Genomic DNA, 7,034 nt, shown 5'->3' with positions numbered 1-7,034 from the left:
GCTAAACAGCATTTTATTTACCTAATTACTAGTATCTATTAAGGGCCTGAACTGGCAAATCTGGACTGAGCGGTCTAAAATGCGTGAGTTCGACACGCTGCAGAAATGCAGAGTATTATCATCACCGTACAATATGGGATACACCTATGGTCTTCCTGTCACAGATTCACCTGGGTCCATCACGGCTAATACAAGTGAGTGACAGAATCCTATGGCTGGTAATAGATTTGCATCAGCCACATTAGGCATTAATTTTTCCCTACTGGGAATAAAACTCAACAATTTGCTTACATACTTACTGCAGGCCTGTAAATATGTCATAAATACCCGTTCTTTGATAACCAAAAATCCGTTCTCCCATATACGTATGCACATAGCTTGGCTCCTGAAGAATGGCTGTATGAAAAGTCATCAGGAGTCCACCACTAACTTTCTTCTCATCTCAAAATCTGATTTACCCAGCTTACAACTCCGTTGATTTTGGATGTCCAAGCACCCAGGTGAGTGATCTCCATGCTTAAATTTGTAAATATAACTTGTTATTTCTTGGTTCTACGTCTGAAATAGATGTTCTATAAACTAATGGCAGCTAACTACTTTGTTGTCTCCACAGGATGCATGAATTCATTCTTCCATATCTAGATGGATTTTCAGACTGAAAAGCAATACAAATTCGTTGGAGCTTCTTCCTGTAAATTCAGCAGACATGATTCACAGATACACAGGAAGCAGGTACCTTGGGTAAGAAAATGGGGGTTTTTTTATGTTCATAGGATAGATGCCATTGTGACTGTGTTACCATTGACTGCTTGTATCCATAAAGCCCACAGTTGCCTCCCTGTCCTCTTAAAATGGGCATTCCGTTTGCCAAAGGCAGACCGGTTTCAGCCCTGTTTGCTACCACATGTGCACAACCCTGCTCTGTTTCTTTCTCTGTCCTGGTCTGCACAGTGGTGCTAAACATCAAGGCAGCTTGGAAGATGATCACAGCAAGGTAGAATACGCTTTTACTGCTATATGATGTGCTTATATCAAAGTAACATAACAAGAAGGCCCAACTACAAATTTTGTCAGATAAAGGAGAAATGTTTAATTTATCAGCCCGTTCAAGCAGTGACCTCAGGCAGATCCTCATGCCTCCAAAAAGCACTCTAAGATAAAGTGGGTCTAAGTCATGGTTTCTTCAAAGCCTCTTTGCACTGCACTAGTCTACATATTCTCGTGGAAGCTTATTGCAATACAAATGTACACAAGGCCCCTTTCCTACACCAAGGGAATGTAACAAGGCCACGACATGTCTGAGATTCAGATACAAAATTGTATAACAAATCTTCCCTCTGCAGTGTATCATAATGCCGAACATGCCAGACTGGGGACTGGAACACCCAGTCGTCCTCCCAGCTCTTCCCCTGCCTTTGCTGAGTGACACTGGCCAGTTGTTTTGCCTACATCTCCGTTTCTTTTTAGTCTTTTAAAACGAAAGCAGTGATACCACTGCCTTTTGTAAAGTGCTCTGAGCGTGGCAGCATCAGTGAAGATTTTTAGGACGACGCTATCCAAAACTGCCAGGCATGGTTTAGGTAAAATAGAGTTGAGGCGGAGTAGGATGATGGAGTAAATCAGGGTCTCTCAAGCTTTTCCATCTATGCTTCACTTCAATCAGTTAAGAATAATTTCATGCCTGATCACAGAAATGGCTGCAGGGCCTGGCGGCAGGGTACTGCACGTCTCACTGGTTGGGGAGTGCTGGCGGAGAGGGGCATTCGAGGTTCCTGCAGCCAAACTCTCAAGGACACGAAAATACAAATGTTGTATTTCATAATACAGCAATTAACAAGAAATGAATGTTATAAGGGACTGGCATTCAGTTTGATGTACTATTTTTTTCAGATTTGACTTTCAAGCGTGTCTGTTCCATAGCATTTCATAAAGCCTCGCTAAATCCCAAACAAAACCAGGAGAAATTCAGTTGTTTTGGGAAGGCCAGTGATTCAAACAGTGCAGCAAACAACTGGTCAAGAGCAGGCAGCAAGCTGGGCTAGCGAGCATCACGTACAGAGCCCACCAACCTGAATGCATGGGAGTCACTGTGTGCAGGTCTGGGCCCCACTATTTAAGAAGGGTGTGAAGTGCTGATCCCTTCTCCCTGGCATCCAGTGATATGACGCGTGGGAATGGTTCAAAGGTGCGCCAGGGGAGGTTTAGACTGGACATTCGGAAGCATTTCTTTACTGAGAGGGTGGTCAAACACTGGAACAGGCTTCCTAGAGAGGTGGTCAATGCCCCAAGCCTCTCAGTGTTTAAGAGGCATTTGCACAATGCCCTTAACAACATGCTTTAAGTTGTTCAGCCCTGAAGTGGTCAGGCAGTTGGACTAGATGATTGTTGTAGGTCTCTTCCAACTGAAATAGTCCTATTCTATTCTATTCTATTCTATTCTATTCTATTCTATTCTATTCTATTCTATTCTATTCTATTCTATTCTATTCTATTCTATTCTATTCTATTCTATTCTATTCTATTCTATTCTATTCTATTCTATTCTATTCTATTCTATTCTATTCTATTCTATTCTATTCTATTCTATTCTATTCTATTCTATTCTATTCTATTCTATTCACTCAGATCCATAGGTCTCTATGATATCTATACTATTTATTTGTTGTCATGGTCCTTGGACCAAGCTACTCTCCAAGCCTAAGCCGGGGTATGGTTCCAGGGGTATGACAGGCCGAGGACCAATCCAGAAGGCACATTGGGCGAGATTGCACAGACATGACTCCTCCACACTACACAGTCCCTCAACATTGTAGCAGCAACTTAGTACCCCCAATACCCCACACACCTTCACGTCACATAACCTCAATTTTAAGCTCTGAAAGCAGCTCTCTGATGGGCTGCCACACATCCTCAGGCACTTTGAACTTAAAAAACCCACCCCAGACTAAAAGCAAACCACACATAAAATAAAATGATGACTAAAAGCCACATGTGCACCAGTAGCAGCCCAGAGGAGATGCAGAGCCAAGCGGCTGCAGTGACATCTGCCATTTGAGATCAGGGATGGAGAATGGTCTTTGGCCCTGCTTTATTTGGCAGGGTAGAGGTAGTCAAAGCATCTCAAATTGGGCTTGGGCACTGACAAAATTGTTACTTCTGAAACTTCTTTCTATTCAACTTTCAGGTGTTTTGGTTTCTGCATCTAGGAAACAGAGTTAATGATCTGAATCACAGGTGAGATGAGAAATTAAATGGGATTTGAGATGCCAGGACACGGAGCTGAAACTTGTCAGTGCCAGCTCTGAGTGCAGATCCCCTCCTGTGTGGGAAGACAACTAACTCTTTGCTAATTACCTAAGCCTTGCAACACCCAAGGAAACAGGGGGATGGACTCCAAGGCACGGTGAAGGAGGTTATTTCTGCACGTAGGGATAAGACACAGTAAGGAATTTGAAAAGATAGAAGAAAGAAACATGCAGTAGCTGCAATGAACCAAATCTGAAAAGCATGGAAGGCCTAATTATTTATTTAAGGCTGTATGTGGGGAATAGTGAATGAAGTTGCTTGAATTATGGATCCTCAACTTCAGAGCTCTGCCCTCACCACAGCTCAGGGCAGTCATCAGTTCTGATGTCACTGATCTCACATGCCATGTCACACCACAGGACGGATTTTGGAAAAGAAAGGCGTGGTAACATTTAAAAATGTAAATACTACCACTCCAATCACAAAGTGCAGGCAGTGAAGAAACCACAAACAGTGCAGGTTGTGGGGTGTGGCTGCTGATGGCTCTCCCTTCTGCTTCTAAATATAAAGTTTTTCAAACTTCACCATGAAGTGACAGCTACCCCTTATCACTGAAGGCCAGCTGTTTCTTTAGCACTCAGCTGTTCCTGCTGCTTGCTCGTAGAAATGGAAAAAAGCTATTTAGAGACGCAAATCTGCAAAGCCTTTGAGCACATGTATATCTTAGAGCATGTCCTTCAGTTCTTAAAGTAATTTGGTTGATCTTCTTTCACACCCATTTTACACCTCTGCACCCACACTGACACCACCAAAGCTAGTCCTGGTTCACTGGCACAAATAAAAACAGATCCAGAATGGTTCATTCTAGGCATTTTAAAAGTTTTTATGGTGCCTCCTGAGAAGGACTCAGTTAAATTCACTCTAGCAGAAATAATCTTGGTAAAACTACTCCGAGTTCTCTAACACCTTGTTGCACACTGTACAGAAAGCTCCTTCAGCGCAACTACAGGTAAATGTGTGTCAGTGCTTGTTTGGTATAAGCCAATCCATACACTGTCCTTCCTAAATGCACGTGGGTTTACTCGGGATATCAGCAGGGGCTCTGCGTGTCCGCGTGTGGGTTGTGGTTACACACATGCATACAGTTCAAGCAGACTAATACAGTTTATGACTCCTGAGGCCAAGAGCCACCATGACAGAAATCAGCCGTTTTTTGTGACTGCACTGGTCCCTGTTCTGCAGTCCTTAACAGCACTGCACGACACTTACTCACGCACACGGTCCAGCTGGCTTCAGTGGCCCCTCTCTTCCCAAAGCACCCCTTCCATGCAGGGAAGGGTGGAAGCACGGGGCCCTGGAAAGTGCCGGTATCAATGTGAAATTCTGCTCGATCACCTTAAAACAACCGTCTTCAAAATACTTCTGTCCACATTTAAAAGCAGAAAGAGCAATCATGTTGAGTCTGATGGTTTTTACCCCAGGAGAGGTTAGGCTGCTGGGTTTGGGTCCCAGGGGGTGCAGGGGAGGGCGAGGGCTGAAGCTGCCAGGGAGCAAGACCCAGCAGTTGGATCGGACAGAGCACCGAGGAGTGTCCGGTGAAGGCAGTGCTTGGTGGGGTGCGCAGCACGGGCTATGCACCCTCCCAAAGCACTGCCCCTGTGCAGTGCTACGCTTGTTTGGACTCCTGTGTTTCTAGAGGCAAACAGTGTGTGTTCACAGTGTGGTGGGGAGGAGCGGGAGAAGCCTCAGGCCTTCAGAGCCTCAGCAAATCCGTACCTGAATCCCGGCCTTTCATACAAGTGTATCCCACTTTCACCCAGATGCATTTATATACCTAGCATGTTCATCTTCCTTTCTGGACACACGACTGATTCTACAGTGCATGTACAAAACAGCTTAAGATACATTTAGACACATACACAAAGAAATATAGGTGCTCCAAAAATCTGAGGCACTGCTAGATCGCTGTGGCTAGAGAACAATGGTGCCTTATCTGTACATCTTTGCATTTTCTTTACTACGTGCCCTATGCACGTGGTCAGGCAAAGGGAACTTTCTTTCCTGTGTGGACAACACAGAGCTATGCATATATGGTTTCATGCTATTTCGTAACAGAAGGCAATGTCAAGTTAAGTGTCTAAACCTACTTCCAGTTAACAGCAAAACGGCCAAAAATTTCAATGGGTTTACAGTGAAAACAGTACTGTCTCACCCACATGCAGCAGAATTTAAGCAGTTCAAGCAGCAAGTGGAAAATGTTACAGCAATTTTTTCACCATTGCAATCTATGCACCAAATTCTCTTCTGCCTTGTAATTCATGGACTCAGACTTTTTTCAAGCAGATATAAAATTCTTTTAAATTACAGTCACAATGCTGCTTTCTTCACAGACTTCTGTTTTGTCTCATCCCTGATGCCTGGACCAAATGGCAGTAAAATGTGATCTGTGTTTCAGCCATGCTCAAGAGCCACGTTGCACTTGCATATCTGAGGCAACAAGATACAGACGACTAAATTATCAGGTGTAATGTGTATGTAGTTTTAACACGATCCTGTAAAAAGACTAAAGCATAATTGTTATTTTAATCTGAATCACTATCACCCTCCTAAAAGGAAACTGTAGCTGACATCTTTTGCCAAGGAATAAACAGAGGACAATATTCTGCAACCCCCCTGTATGCTGAATAGCTCTTACTCAGATAGTTCAGTTAAAATCAATGGGACCACTTGTGTGTGTAAGTGCTATTCTGCAGGAGGACTGATTGCAGGCTTCAGCACTTTTGGTCTGAAGATATAAGGATGTGTGATCACAGCACAGCTTAAAACTACTTGCTCATGTTAAAACCAACCAGTTTTAGGCAACAGCTGTGCAGCAGCTATCTAAGATAAGGATGCAAAGTTAGCAGTGCAAATAGGATGGTGTGGACAGGAAAGGTGCTGAGCTCCTTCCTGTTCAGCCTGTACGCCAGGAGCCAGGCTATTCTAGTAGATGGCTTCTGTGTACCCAAATGACGAAAGGCAGCTGAATATGCTGGCAAGGGTTGGAAAGCTGGCAGTGACTCTGACTGCATTTCTGAGAGCTTTCCACCGTTTCTTTTTTCAGCAGGTTAGACTATTGTGTAGAGTTTAGTAATTCTTTTAAATCTCTGTGCATGTTTTTGCAGTACTGCTGTTTTCCTCTCTTGCCTGCGCACTCTAAGGGGTCACGGATCTATGTGCCAGACACATTTTTACAACATCTCTGGCATCCCATTTGTATCGTCTTTTTCATTCCGATTCATTTCTTGCCATACTTTCCACTACGAGAGCAGGCAGCTTTTCCCTCAGTTGTAGTCATATGCCAACATTCTTCCGACTTACAGCCCTGATGGTAAGGAGAAACAGAATTGAAATCTGCTTGAAATGTCAGCTAGCTTTAGGAAACCCCTCCCACACTGGCGGTGGTGAGAAATCCCAAGCAGGCAGACCGAGAGCCCCTTTCTTGCTTTAAGATGCACAAGGGCCCAACCCAATGGCCTGGCGACGCCCAGGGGCCCTCCATTTGCTTACACCTGGGAAGGAGGTTGGTTTTTTGCCCTCGACTCCTGCCAAGCTCCCTGGGCGCAGTCACGAGGAGGCATCTCCTCACGGCCTGCTGCCCCACTTCCCCCACCGCCTTTGCAGGGGTCTCTGGGGCTACCAGGGACCCCGGGCCCCGCTTCCCTCCCCATGGCCTGGAGTGAGCAGCGCCCTCGTGTTTACAGAGAAAAATACTACTTTGTGTGAAAACCGCCCGACGCTGACGGGAC

This window comes from Pygoscelis adeliae, unplaced genomic scaffold (genome assembly GCF_000699105.1).
Source record: "Pygoscelis adeliae isolate BGI_AS28 unplaced genomic scaffold, ASM69910v1 Scaffold66, whole genome shotgun sequence".
NCBI lineage: Eukaryota > Metazoa > Chordata > Aves > Sphenisciformes > Spheniscidae > Pygoscelis > Pygoscelis adeliae.
This window is presented reverse-complemented; position numbering follows the sequence as displayed.